Here is a 16,177-nt window from a genome sequence, read left to right on the forward strand (position 1 = left end):
AAACGCAATTTAAATACTGTTGTAACCGAACCAAATCAATTTGAATTAGTCACAACATTTTATTTAAAATTAAAATTTCTTGGATATGATGCAATATTTGTCGATAAAAGTACAGCCCTAGTTATAATAATGTTGATACTACATTCTTAATGTTAAGCTGCAAACGTAACTGATAAAATAACTTCACAGTATATTGTGACATTGGTTGTCGCGCACGTGGTGAGCGTTCGTCGAAAAAATATATCGATAACCGACTCTTATCGCGCCTCACTATAATTTAATCCGAGCGGGATCTACCGCGTGTTCCTTTTTTAAATTTCGCGCTTTGTCTAGGTTTTTTTTGTTTTGTTCCAGTTACATGATTGTGAACCTTTGAGACTATAATAAAAAAAAATTCCGCCAAAAACAAAATGATAAATGTGCATCGGTTACAACATTATATGTACTTTGCCATAAAGTAATTGTTTTGAAGAAAAAAAAAACACGTGCTCCATCAAGTGGTGTATCAAGGTAAGCGAATTTACTTTTCTTTTTTATTGATCGTAATTCCATAATAAATTTAATGACAAACTTTTATACGCCAACTTTTTTTTTCCAAATCGTCATCTATTACCTATTCGCACCAAACTCGCACTAATAATTTACACAAATAATTCTAACATTTGCAACGGAGTGCCCTTAATATTATTAAATGTAAGTTTAACATTTGTTAATATTAAGTATGTTTAGTTGACTACTGCTTATTCGTTTCTTATTTCTAGTAAAACTGTCCCAAATTTAGCACCATAGAATTAGGTACTGTCGTGTTCCCGTGTGTTAAGGAACTCTTAATACATTTTGAAATTATATACAATATGCGTCCGCTTAAATCAGACGTCCAAGCAAAATGTCATGAAAATTAATTGGTTAGCTTAACCTTCTACTCAAAAAACAGACAGAAATATTTTAAGATATTTTATATGCGTTCCACACTAAATAGAGCCTGAATCTATATTTCGATGGTGATTATATTCGACCTCTAATTTCAGACGGTCACATAAAGGATGCACGGGATGAACTAATATAAAATACATTAACGATTAATTTTAATTTATTTTTTTATTAACAGAACAGGAAGAGAGATGGACCAAGATATTTCCCTTGTGGAATGCTTTGTTTGTTAACAGCTATACATAACCAATTTTACTTATTCAATTAATAATAGGGGTTAAAGTCCGAAATTGCCGTTTTATTGTAAAAGGTACTTCGAATTAACATAGAACCTTCATGGTTTGAGATTTTAGACTTAAATTTTTTTCACATGGCACCTTTGTAGTTCTTCTTTTAAAAAAAGACGTGTGGCACTTGGGGATTGATGCGGTAAAGCTATTGCATAGCATTTTTTATCAACTTATGCAATTATAATTATTTATTTATGCAGTATTTTTTTTTTGATAAAATTAATTTTAAAAAAAGCAAACGGGAAGTGGGTAAAATTTAACTTGCAAGATTTGATTACAGACAGACAACGGGACAGGTGAAACTAATTAAAAATGCTAGTCATAATAATAAAAATTAAAAAAACGTGATACAAAAAAAAACAAAGAAATTAAAAACAATCAAGATGTACCCCAGGCTCGAACGTGGGACCTTCTGCACAAAAAGCATGCGTGATAACCGCTGTTCCACAGCAACTGTAATGACCGTGCCAAAATATCTATATACATCTAGTAAGTAAGTGTTAGGTTATTATCGTTACGGAATTTCTGGATTCGGTCTCCACGCTCAAGGCCCGCGATAGAAGCTATGCAATAGCTTAAAAATATTTATCATAAACATTCGTATATCTACTTTCAGTTGTTTTTTTAGGTTAGACTAGAAAGATGAATACATCGAAAATTCAAGTGATTTTTGAATACGATTTCCGACGCGAAACTAACGCGGCAAAAAAAAGCTCGCAATGTCAATGTTGCGTTCTGAGAGGGGGGACTGCTCATAAACGCACCGTGCGAATTTGGTTTAATCGCTTTCGTCTGAAGACGAACAACGAATTGAAAGAGATGGTGGAGGCCGTTCCGAGCCAAACTACCCAGAAATTAGCGGCATGGTTTAACATTATCTTAACAACAATATTGACTCATTTGCGTCAAATGAATAAAATAAAATTATGAAAAATGGGTGCCTAATGATTTGACCGATCTGCAGAAAGAAAGGCGTATTGAAACTTGTGTAGCCTTGTTGAAGTGATACATCAATGAAGGAATATTGGATCGAATTGTGACATGTAATGAAAAGTGGACTACAAAATAATAAAAATAACCGTAAGCAAAAAATGCAATGGCTGACCCCAGGTTAAACGCCGCAATAGTGTCCTAAAGAAGAGCTTACCAATAAAAAGGTTGTTCACTGTAGCTTTCTCCGATCCGGTCAAGCAATAACCGCAAATGTCTACTGTGCCGAACAATAATATTGAAACAGCCCCGACTCATGAAGCGATCTTTACCATCATTGCTCATGATAACGCGAGACCTCACACAGTTCGAGAAACCGTTTTAACTCTACAGGAACTGCAATTAGAAACCATTCGTCACCCTCCGTATTCACCAGTCCTTGCTCCGACGGACTGCCATGTTTTTTCCTGATTTGAACAATTTTCTATGTGATAAAAAGCTTTCTTCTTAGGAGGCAGTACAAAATGCTTTCACACAGTTTGTCGTAGATTACCAAAGTTCTATCAGAAAAGGATAAAGGACCTTTCCTATTAGATGGCAGCAATATATAGACAATAATGGTAAGTAATTATTTTGATCAAATAAATATGTTATGTCAGGTTCGAATCCCGGTAGGTGCAAGCATTTATATGATGAATATGGATGTTTTTTTCCGAGTCATGAATGTTTAAATGTATTTATGTATGTTTATGTGTATGTTTATATGTACTTATATATGTTTCAGTAAGTATATTGTATTAAATATATCATTGTCTTGCAATCCATAACACAGGCTTATATATGCCTAATTTGGGGCAAGATAATTAGTGTAAAAAGTGTGTCAATATGTTTAAAAAATAAACGTTAAACGTAACGAAAACGAAACGTTACGTAAACGAAATTTCAATTTTCAGTACAAACGGCAATTTTATATTTTAACCACTAATATTTAATGCAAACGTAATAACAATATGAATAAATGAAATAAAGGTTTTCATTTTCATTTGATTTAAGTTTATATATATATACGTATACATGTAATATGCTACGGAAGGCGTAGCCCAAAATGTTTAAAGCTTTTTGGTTCAGAGGGTATGAAAGGTAGGTTTTAATTTGAACTTATGTCGTCTTTATAACTTAATCTATTGGCTTATGTAATATAATTCTAAAATAGATGATGTGGAAGTACACCTTATAAATCGAATCAAGAGGCATTTATGTCATAGTAACCTTTATCACACGAACGATGTTTAATAATTATTTTGGATTTCGTAACACATTTTATTTGTACATCATTTGTTTTCCGTGATAATGACGTAATAACAGCACATGCATTGTTTAAATACGTTGTACGTTCATTTCTTACAGTACCTACGAATATCATTATCAATCTGAATGTACGCAAATAGATTCATTTTGTAGTTGAGTTATAACCTATATTACTGGGCAAATTAGACTTATTCTTTTGTCTCAAAGTGACGAGCGCAATTTTAGTGCCGCTTAGAGTTTTTAAAATGGAAAAATGGTTAAAATAAGTATGGCTTTTTCAAGAATCCTGAGCGGCACTGAATGGTAATGGGCAGGGCGTTTCAATTATAGCAATTAGCTGAAAGCCCTTCTCGTCTCGTCCCTTATTGTCATTAAAAGAAACGCTAAACATGAAATGAGTTTATTGGACTTAATAAATTAGAATATAAGGCACTGAGTTAACGTGTAAAGTAACTGTAATTATATAAAGCCTTGCATTCACATTTCAAGTGTCATGAACAACCGTAGTTATTGCATCAGTGAGTTTCTAGACATTTCTATTACATGTTTAGTATTTAAAATATACAAGAACTATGTCATCTATCAGTACTTTTGATCACCTACCTACGACGTCCTTATATTGTATCGAGATATTTATCTAATTCGAATTTTTTCCCTTACTGCTTTGACGCCAAAATGAGAAAACTCAATGAACAATCATATAAAAATGACAGATTCCAAATTCAAATGTAATATTTTGTTTATTTTTAAATGTAACAGTATTTATGGGCAGACTAAGTTTATTAAATAGGCTAAGTTTTTAAATGATTTAAAAGATGTCCTGGGAGTTTCATGTCAGTTCTTCTCCCCATGTCAAAGCCCCTTTAAGAACTGATGTAGCTTCACGATTTTACCAAATGTTGTTGCAGTATGTTATGTTATTTTCACTCCCTATGGTAAATATATTCTTCTTTCTATTAGTTTGAATATTAAACCGCTAGTGGCCAATTAAAAGTGGTCACACATCGGGCTGTCAAATGGTCTAAACGATTGTATATTCTAATTCTATGAGCTACACATCTTCTGTCACACTTTCGGCCTTTATATGCAAAACCTGCCTTGAGACACACACATACAAATAATAAGTTATTTAAACAAATATGGCCTCTTACCCCACTTAACTACATCACGCCACTTCTTTCCAAGTATTGACATAAATATGCCCTCATTATAATACGATGACGCTTGATTCAAGCTAAGCATTTGCTTAACAATATCGCGCCTTTGAAGGCTTTGCTGAGAATTACTTAGTTAGAATTATTAACTTAAGCAACTGAAGCAATTTGTTATTTAACAGGAAATTTTAGTGTCCATTTTTCCATACAAACATTCAAGTCTAATACATAGTTGTTAGTATATTATAATATCTTGTAAGATGTCGTGAAAGACTCACTTTGATGGATAATTTTGACTTTTGTGTGGCTAAAATAATACAAAGTGTATCTTTACAAATATACAAAAGTTTAAGAAATCATAAGCTCTTTGAAAAAGTAACTTTTGGAAACAAGTTACTATTCCATTAATTAATACTTAGAGGGAAAAATTTGTGAATGTCTGCCCCTTACGACCTTACGAGGTGCGTGTAATTTAGTTCTTTAATTTTGTTTAGTAACTAAGTCACATGTAATGTTATTTTTATTATAAAAAAAATTAAGAGCTGGTTTTTTTCTGGTCACCTGCCTGAGAATCAGCGCTGTTACCTTATTATACCAACACAGCGTGAAGCTGAGTCAGTCAATCTCCTTTTGATAACAATCACTACACTACACAGTAGTTTAAAATAAAGAACATCACTGTAATATTATACATATAAATTTACGTTTTTTTTTTTGTTTTTGTAAATTTATTGTTTTTTTTTTCTCTAACCGCTTTTGCAGCTCTTATTTACTTCTATTAATCTATGTGGCTTGTTTTGTTATAAATAAAGTTTGCATTCATATAATATGTTTGTTGGTGATCGCTTATCCGGAACCTATATTATTATTGTATCTCTGTTGGAGATGTTCTTCTCTCTCACACTTTGTTTGTCTATACGCTAGTATATTGTAACTCTAGAAGCTCAGGCTTTGAAAAATGGAGACCTGATATGTTTGTATTTACTCTGGCTTCAAGAATCAGAAACATGATAATAATACAGGACGACACCACTGCTTTTGGCAGTAAAAGATGTGGTGGCAATAGTGCCCCTGAAGAAATCGAATCAGATCAAATTTAATCAAAGTTATACATTTTGAGAAGAAGTGGCAAGAAACTCATTGCCATTCTCTTCATAATCACAATTCTTTATTAACTAAACCTTTATCCATAATACAAATATAATAAAAATTAAATTAAATAAACAATATAAATAAAAAAAATATTTTGGTCAATCCAAATGTGCATCCTTAAGCGGTCATAATATTATACGTATTTCTATAAAGTAGTTTAAATACAGAAAAGTTTCCATGAATTTATTTATTTATTTGCATGTAATCTACAGCGTCACAATTTATATACAATATAATTATAATATAAAATAGAAAAATAAGGCCAAAACTGATTACAGTATATAGGTATTAAACAAAAGAAGTAACATTTTATGATTTAAACAAGCCAGAATAAAAAACAAAATATTTACAATTACTATAATAAGCTACTTAGAAGGTAAACTTTACAAAATAAGGTTACAGGAGTGTGTGTGCGTGTGTGTGTGTCCAGACGTTGCAGAACAGAGTTTTGTGTGTAGTTGGTGTTAGCTTTTGGTACAGCCAGAAGGTGCGTGTGAATGATGGGACGTTCAATGAAAAACTCGCTAATAAGGAGGGACAATCAGTTTTACCATTTAGGATTGCTTGCAATAGCAGCATATCGCTTAGCTTTCTGCGATTCTCTAAAGTGTCAATTTCGTAGTGTTTACAAGCTTCTTCATAGCATGAAAAGTTTTTAAACTTCTTGAACGCTAGATACTTTAGGAATTGCTTTTGTATGGATTCAATCCTTTGTGTGTGTGTGATATAGTAAGGTGACCAGATGTTACTTGCATACTCAAGTGCACTGCGAACATAACTTAAGTACAGACTTTTTATGCACTCTATGTTGCTGAAATTACTTGTTACGCGCTTGATGAATCCTAGCTGTTTATATGCTTTATTTGCTACGATATTAACCTGGTCGTTTATAGAAAGCTTAGTATCAATTTTGACCCCCAAGTCTCTAACAGAGCTCACTTTAGATATTGATACGCCGTTTATCTTATAATCGAAAAGTATTGATTTTACTTTACGTGTCGATGTTATGTAGTGGCATTTTTTAACGTTAACGACAATCCTATTATTACTATAATATTCAGACAAAGCATTCAGGTCTGTTTGCAACTTGTAACAGTCATCAATGTCACGTATTTCGAGGAAGATTTTTTTGTCATCAGCAAACATTAAATATTGGCTGTGAGTAAAGCAGCTTCCTATGTCGAATAAATAGGCATTATACAAAACCGGGCCTAGGATAGAGCCTTGTGGCACACCTGATGGTATTGACACGAAGTCGCTTCTGGCGCTACCCGTCACAACAGCCTGCATACGGTTCGTGATATATGAGGTGACCATCTGTGCAGATTCCCACAAATTCCGAGTGTATTTAACTTCTGGAGTAATATTATGTGATCCACGCGATCAAATACTTTTTTGAAGTCTGTGTAGATTACATCCACCTGATACCTCTCATCCATGTACTTTAAAAAGTAACCGGTGAATACTGCCAAGTTAGTCACGGTGGAACGATCCTTCATAAAACAATGTTGTTCGAAGGGGATAGACCTAGCAATTGCTGGGGTAATGCGTTTGCAGATAACTGTCTCAAATAGTTTGCTTATCCCATTAAGGATTGATATTGGCCGGTAGTTCTCAATTTTAGTTTTTGATCCACTTTTATGAATGGGAACTATTAAAGCTTCCTTCCATTTATCAGGGAAGGCACAGAAAACGTTAAGGGATAGATTAAAGATTATGGAAAGGGGCTTAGCCAAGGAAGAAGCACATTTATGAAAAAAAGTTGAGGGAATGCCATCGCTACCGGCTCCCTTATTTGTATCCAATGACTTTAGCAATTTGAGAGTTTCATCTTCTCGAATACTAATATTGCATATCGCTTCGTTGTGTGTAATGTTTGTGAAACTTGGCGTACCGTTTGAATGAGCTGGTTTTACGAATACGCTTTCAAAGTATTTACTAAAGCCATTGGATACTGAGATTTCATCGGGATAAGTAGATTGTCCCAACGTGAGTCTTACAGGGTACCCATTGTTATTATTTTTCAGTGATTTTATTTAGGAGTAAACGACTTTAGGATCTTTACGAATATAATCTTGCATGCGCTCTGTATAATCTTTAAAGCACTTCTTTTGAACAATTTTTTGCCTTCATCAATCACAAATTCATCATAGTCGCGAGGATTGTTAGTTTCCTTCCGATTTCTATGTTTTTTAAGTTTTTCCTTTATTATGTGAATCAGAGATTTTGAATACCATACAGGGAATTTAGATTTGGACTTAACTTTAACTGGGATGTAGTTGTCTATAGATTCTTTTGAGCAAGCGTAAAAAATATCGGTAATGTCGTTAATTGAATCCGCTGATAGAATTTCGTCCCACTTAATTGAGGACAACGTATCGTTTATTTTAGTGTAATCACCTTTAAAAAAATTTGGGCCTTTAGTAGGTTTACGCTGAGTATTACGAATTAGCAAGTAAGACAGATCGAATTCAAGGCATGGATGGTATTTATCTTCAAAGACAAGAGGCAAGGAGCAGTGGTGAACTTCAAAATCGATGTTACTAAACAAGAGGTCCAACGTATTTTGTTTGCAATTACAAATTATATTCTGCTGTTTCAGGCCTGCCAAATTGCATATGTCGTAGAAATTCATAAATGCATTTTGTAATTCTACTGAACCTCTGCTCTGAATAGCTGGCCCGGACTGCAAATTCTTAGAAGCACATAATAATACTCCACCGCCTAATGTCTTTTTGGAGGTTTCAGGATTTCGATCATGACGCAAATTATCGTATCTACTATCGCAAATTTCACGGTTGTAGATACTACTAGTTAACCATGACTCTGTGATAAGGATTAAACTAAAATTATGATTTTGAATATTAAGACGTACTTCTTCAGTTTTGGTACGTAAGCCACGCACATTTTGATACAAGACACTGAAAGGATTAGCGCCCGTGAATTTTGAGAATGTACCTAATAATGTAATTAATAATATAATATTAAATCTTATTGCTTTAATTAAAATTTTCTTGACGTCAATAAATTTTGATGTTAATTATAATAAGTTGGTATTATATCAGCTGTCTTCAAGCTCTATTTACAAATATAATATAACATATGGCTGCTCAAAGACAGACGAAAATTTCGGCATGTCCCAGCCGAAAAAAAATAATTATAGCTAAACTTAACCACATTATACTGCCATTTACATTCCATGGCTTCCCACATAATTAACAAAATAATGCCGCTAAAACCATTTTTAATGTAAAAATAGCAATTAATTGATTTTATTTCTTTAATAAGATCAACAATAATTTATCTATCTGACTATGTGTTTTTACATCATTTATATCCACAATATAAATCTTATATATGATTTAACACTGATATTTTAATTTTTAGGCCCATACATGTAGTAGAACATACCTACGCGCTTTTCGCTTAAGACATGCAATAGAAACTAGGTGACAATATCGACCCAGCGTTGGTACATGATGCTGATGCCGTTATGACACGTCCCAAACCTGGATATGAACGATGAAATTATTTTACGTTGAATGGCGTTCAATGAATCGACCCTAGCCTTTTTAGATCAATATATTATACAGCTTCATCATTTTACAATTTATTCTAATTACAATCTATAATAATATTAATCTTTATTTGCATTTATTTTATTTAGATTACGTTTTCTCTTATTCTACCTACAAGACATGCAAATATATGTAGTATAAAATTTTACTTTATACAAAATTGAACCTAACCATTAAGTATTATAAACTTAGCAATACAATTATAATTCTAATAAAACATAATATTAATGTCAGATCTATATGTCAATTTTCCTTAAATTTAAATAGTTAATTATGGAAAGCGATACAAGATAAACACTACGCCGTTATTAATTACACCAGTAAGTTAAAAAGAAAGAAAATGTAAATTAATTAATAAACGAAACTCCTGAAAGAATAATTAAAAATTTTGTTTAAGCCAAATTAATTGTAGGTCAGCAGAAAATAACATAGAAATTTTTATCACCTTGAGATCGAAATATACGTTTTAAGTGGCATAGACAGCAAACAACAGCAAATTTCAAGAGACTGTAGACTCAAGTATATGATTTTGATTTGACCTTGATACTTCCACGAGTACCCAGATAATGGTTGACAGACAGACAGATGGACGGGCGGACAACGAAGCAGCGTCCGTTGACGACCAGCCAATATAATACAACCTGTGTCAACATTAATGTTGCAGTTGTAAAATATAATATAGTCCGCTGACAGCGCGGAGAAGAGAAACTATGCGAAGAGAAATACAATACTTAGTCATCACAAGCGATTTTATAAGTATTAATAAAAAAACATCACATCGCTGCATCAACTTAGAACTTAAAGAAATGACTTCCTCATCCGCCCATTACTCCTAACCTTGACTCGTGTGGCTATTAAAACTGCGATGCCCAATTATAAAACCTTTGTCACTGAAATATTATATTATAAATAGGTATATCATCAAAACTGATCGCATCATTCTTGACATAGATATTACAATTTTTTTACAAATTTGTCACGTTCAGAATAAATTACTGAAAAATAAATATGTCACACAGTATGTTATAGGAAACCGACATCTTAGTTCATCGATCACCCTAATATACTGCAGTCAGGATGTTTTGTAATGTGGTACTATTAAGATCATGTTGACTCTGTTACGAGGAGATTTTGATACCTCTTAAAAATACATATATTTCTTAACTCATTCTCATATAACTCAACGAGCATAGTATACGCCACCATCATCATAATTTCAGCCGGAAGACGTCCACTGCTAGATAAAGAACTCTCTCAAAGTATACTTATATCATATTAATAACGTTACAAAATAGATGTCGTATGAGTCATCAATGTACTTGTTAACCATCTCAAGAGATAATTACATGAAGAAATAGGTAAAATATCTTCTTTATAAAAGTATTTTCGTCACTTTTTTCATGCAAAGCATGAGCTCTTTGAACACTTAATATATAGCGGTTGTTCTTATCAATTTTAATGAAGTTTTTATCATTCATCATAACCCTGTTCACAAGAACGAACAAGAAACCATTACAATTATCACTAAAGAACAATGCAACAATGTCTGGAAAACATTTTATTTTACCATTTATAATCATCTACTAGTTTTCTTTTAACAATTAAAAGACTTCAAAAAAGGAGGAGGTTCTCATGTTTGTTACTCAATATCGCGCCAACCGATTTCGATGATTCTTTTTTAATTGGAAAGCATACACTTCAAAGATAGTTTGGTGAGAGATTGGTTAGGTTCTGATAACGGAATCCATGACAAAGTAACGGAACAATGTCTGTAATCAATTTGCAAAGTACTTACGTTCATTGCTGCATTGAAAAATTTTGTATATTTACACATATTTAAACAAATTGTTAGTAAGTGTACTTGAAATTCACTAAAAATCATAAAAATAACAAAAAAACAACCGCCTTCAAAAACACTATTCCAAGACAATATAATATATAATGTGCACTAAAAAGTATAAAAAATAATTGCGTATTTTATACAATCTAATTAATTAATTCTTCTTTTAATTAATTTCTTATTCTAGTTAAGATTATTGTAATTTTTGGAGTCGGTGTCATCCAAGATAGGTTTGTTACTACATACATAGTTATAGGTGAGATGTGTTAGAGTCGTGAGGAGGCGAGAGGCGAGAGCGGGTTGCGGCGGAATGACACCGATTCCAAAAATAACAATAATCGTAACTAAAATTAGATTAATTAATTAGATTGTATAATTATACAAAATTATTTTTATACTTTTTAGTGCACATTATATATATTGTTTTGGAATAGTGTTTTTGAAGGCTGTTGTTTTTTTGTTAAAAATTTTTTTTAATCAACAATTTAATACAGATTTCACAAATTTGGAGTTATAATCTTACTTATACTAAATAGCCGAAATCAACAACTAGTTTCAACTTTATATATAATATTTACTAGATATAATAATATTTTAAAAAAGTAGAAAACACTTCACACAAGGGAATGTGATTATTTTATAGATACTGACATAATTCTAGATTGGAGTATAGCAATAAGCCAGTAAAAATTTAATGACTTTAAAAAAAATGTACTATACAAATTTATTTAAGGATGGTTTTGTAATTATTTTATGATTGAGGTTAGGCACTAGCTGATTAAAATCGATAGTTTAATGGCCACAATACTATGGCCTGGCGGAAGGCGTTATCACATTTCCATTAACGTTAATTTCCCGTTTAAAATGAACGATTGTGGTAAATTAAATCATTTTGTCAAAAAATTCATGATTTTTGATTATTAAAACTATTTTTATACTTTTTTTAAATAATTGGACTTGTGTCTATCTTTTGCCATAATTGTGCACTTTATTCTTTATTATTAAAGATGTTAAAGTAAGTCAAAAATCTACAGGAGGCAGAGTCAGGGTTGCCACTTCTGACTTATTATCATAATAACATTTTACATGATATATATTAATGATTAAGAAAATTGAAATAATTTCAATTTTCTTAATCATTAATTATTTTTATAATACATAATATGTGAATGTTTGCTTTTGTGTAGGAATTAAGATATGGTATGGTGAATGGGCTTCCGTTTCACATTTCACCACTTAGTTGAGGTCAGTTTAGGTACACACCTACCTAGGTTACGATCGCTAGGGGTTGACGCTTGGGGCTATCACTTCAGAGTTAAAAAAATACTGTTTACTGTCCTGTCACTATAGTTCGGTAGGTGTTAATGTAAAAAAATTAATAAGTTAGTGACTTTTTAGTAAGAAGGTATTAAAAATCGCCTGGAAGACGTGCTCTGCAAAATTCAGGAAACGTCGGGTTAAATAAATAATATTTGAAAAAAAAAAATCTGTTGATGAATCACACCGATAACTAACTGCTCCTATGCATAATTAGGTATTAATTGCAGTATGATTCACAATTATTTAAACTACGTGATAATATGTGAATATTTAAACAGTTGTGTCATAGGTGGCGTCATTTTAACTATGTATTTATAATTAAAGTTATTTAATATATTTATTGAACTAAAACTTCTTTACGCACGCTTCACTTGGAGAGTATGCTGGTAAGTGCGGGATGAGAGCGTTACACGAACGGTGATCTCTTGACAAGGATAGTATTCTGGTGAATGCATGATGACAGCGTTACACGAACGGTGATCTCTTGACTAGGATAGTATGCTATATAGTATTCGTGTAAACGAACGGTGATTTCTTCACTTGGAGAGTATGCTGGTGAGTGCGTGATGAGAGTGTTACACGAACGGTGATTTCTTGTTTATTTCGTAATTTAATTTCGTTCTTGAACAATTTTATAAATTAATATTTTGTTTTACTTCAGTCGTGTGATCTAAAGGACATCATCGTAACTATATTTTTTTATAATCGCCCGAACTCAGATCGACCGTAATTTATTTTTCCTTTGATTTTTATCATATTCCCCTCCTTTTCTAAGGGGTTTCATCCTACTGTAATTTTTTTTGGTTTCAAAAATTATCGACCCTAGTCTATAAATAATAAAGTGATTTTTATTTGATTATGAAGACCTTTGTTTTTTCCTTCGTATCTTTGTATAATATTGGTTAAACGTGTTTTTGTCGGAATGCTCTGAACTCCATGATTCTTCAATCAACACCACGCGGGCTCGTCATTATATAAGTAGATGAGAAGTCTCTACTGACACGCGTCTTACCTAATCCTTTAAAAAGTATTTTCTATAAATGTAACACACGCTGTGATTAAACAAAATACTAAATATAGTTTGCTTTTGTAGCTATATACGAGGGCAGCACTGAAAATTTCGGGATACAAGGAAGTGACACAACATTATTATTTAAAAATGTATTTATTGCTTTTCGAAGTATTCTCCGCGAAATTTGACACATTTTTCCATCCGATGGAACCAATCATTGAAGCAACCATTCCATTAGGAAGTTGGGGTCTCCAAAATTGCCGTTTTGTAGGCGTCCACAGCTTCTTCAGGTGATAAAAATCTCTGACCACGCAATTTATACTTTATTTTAGGGAAAGTATAGAAATCATTGGGGCTTAGGTCGGGGCTGTACGGTGGATGGTCTAACAATTCTATGTTTTCTTGCTCTAAAAACTCTTTTGTTCGGTGCTCGGTGGGAGAACTCGCATTTTCGTGATGGAGGATGATGCGGCGGTTGCAGTTCTCTTTACGGAGTTCAGAAACGACATGTGGCAAACAAATGCTAGCATAACATTCTGCATTAACCGTTCTTTGTCCCTCAAGAGGAATAGTTGCAACATGGCCGCTTTTGGAGACAAACGTGACCACTTTTTTATTGCTACACTCCGTGAACGAACAATTTTTGTTAGCTTTAACTCATTTTCGAACACCCAAACTAGTGACTGGTTTTTTGTTTCGGGTTCGTACGCGTATATCCAGGATTCGTCACCTGATATGATGTTGTATACAGCATTTGAGCATCCTGCGTGGAATCTTTCGAGAGTTCTGACGCACCAAGTAACGCGAGCCGCTTTTTGTTCTTCACAGAGCAAATGCGGTATCCATCGGGAAAACAACTTTTACACCTAATAGTTCATGCAAGATCATTTGTATTTGACTCATGCCAATGTCTAAAGTTGCTTGCACGGTATGTCACATGTCGATCTTCCTCAATCAGCTTACGCACAGCTTCAACGTTTTCTTTGGTGACTGCAGTTTTTGGACGACCTTGACGGGGATCATCACTAAGCTTGACACGTCCACGTTGAAATTCAGCAAACCAGCGATAAATTGTGGTTTTGGATGGGGCTTCATCACCAAATGCAGAAATCATCCGGTCAACACACTGTTTTTGTGTTAAACCACTTCGAAAATCATAATAAATCATCGCTCTAGAATTTTCTCGAGTCAATTCCATTTTCTCAACGACTGAACAAGTTTGACAAGACCTTGTGACAAGACCGAGAATCGTTTTTTAAATAAATAAATGGTATTCGATTTTTAAAACCAATGAGTTTTCAGTGAAAAAGATTTTAATATGACAGGAACAGTGGAAATATTCCATTCCCGACACTTTTAGTGCAGCCTATGTATACACTGCATACACATAATTTGTTTAAATCTCTCCATTTGTAAATTGCGCAATAATTCACATCTTTTGTCTTGGATGTGTACGACGCTTTATATATCTTTTGTGTATTATAATATTAGCGTGATAAAGTTAACAGGCTGTTTTAGTAATAAATAATATAAATATTAATGTGATTGTCTACAACTCCTCCAATGGCCAAATCAAAATATTATATTCGTATTTATTTAAGGAAAAAGCATCTAAATTGAAACAAAAAAATTATTAAGAATTTTGTGTGGTAAAGGTTATTATAACATAAATGACTTTCTTAATGATACCACAGATTGGGAATGAAGCAACTACCGTCAGGCTATAAAAAAAAATATATAAAAAAGAAACCCGCTGAGTTTCTTGCGCCGGTTTTAGCCATCAATTTTCGAATGGGTGGTAGTTTTTGATATTTAGTAGGTGATTTCACATACTATTTTAAATATAATTATTTGATTTTAAGTTTAATTACACCCTTAACATCTAATGACAGAAAGAAGAGATGCCAGGAACGAAAGAGAAATAAGGCGTGTGAATGTATATTTTTTTTTCAAAATGTTCTGTTCAGTAATGATGATCGATGTCAGAACAACAAATATTTTTTTAAGCACTATGTGCTCTTGAATGTACGCGGACGAAGTCACGGGTATCAGCTAGTAAATAAAACAAATAAGAGTGTTATTTTCGTAAATTAAATATTTTTATTCGAAATTTTGCTGTTTGTCGTTCTGTCTGTTTGTTTGTGTCTTACAATCTCAAAAACGGCTTAATTGAATGCGTTTTGACTGATGTAGTGTGCCATGCTCCCGTACCATTTAATATATTTTGTTTCATTTCAATCAGCTTAAAACCAAATGGTTGAGTTAATATAAATTACACGCCAAAGTCTACACGCAATGTCGTGGGCTCCCGCTAGTCTTTTACTAGTAATATGTAAACACCCTGTATATAAGATATATCATAGTGGGTGACCAAAGTGACAGGAACGGATGAGACGTATTGTAGCCATGCGGCACATTCGTTTAGCACATGTATTTTTTATAATACTTTCTGCGATCCAGTTGTAGATATTATTTTAATTCGCTCAAGGAGAGAGTTACTGCAAAAAGCCACCAACTCTTTGCAAAAGCGACAAATTTATAAAACTAATCTTCATCAAAATGATCTACAAGACAAGTGATCTACGAGTCTTCCTAGACGTAGTTTGGTAGTACTAGTAAACAAAATATTGTCACTTTGAGACTTAATATATTCAAAGTCAAAG

At 32.8% G+C, this 16,177-nt stretch overlaps 1 protein-coding gene across 2 annotated transcripts in view; it reads left to right on the plus strand.

Annotated features, from left to right (window-relative positions):
• Window positions 1–201: 201 nt before the first annotated feature.
• Window positions 202–16,177, plus strand: part of LOC126976091 (neural/ectodermal development factor IMP-L2-like) — a 109,917-nt gene continuing 93,941 nt past the window's right edge. For both annotated transcript variants that reach the window (XM_050824279.1, XM_050824283.1), the window contains exon 1: window positions 202–510. The gene's annotated coding sequence lies outside the window, so the exon portion shown is untranslated. The remainder of the gene's footprint in view (window positions 511–16,177) is intronic.

This window comes from Leptidea sinapis, chromosome 39 (genome assembly GCF_905404315.1).
Source record: "Leptidea sinapis chromosome 39, ilLepSina1.1, whole genome shotgun sequence".
NCBI classification, from domain to species: domain Eukaryota; kingdom Metazoa; phylum Arthropoda; class Insecta; order Lepidoptera; family Pieridae; genus Leptidea; species Leptidea sinapis.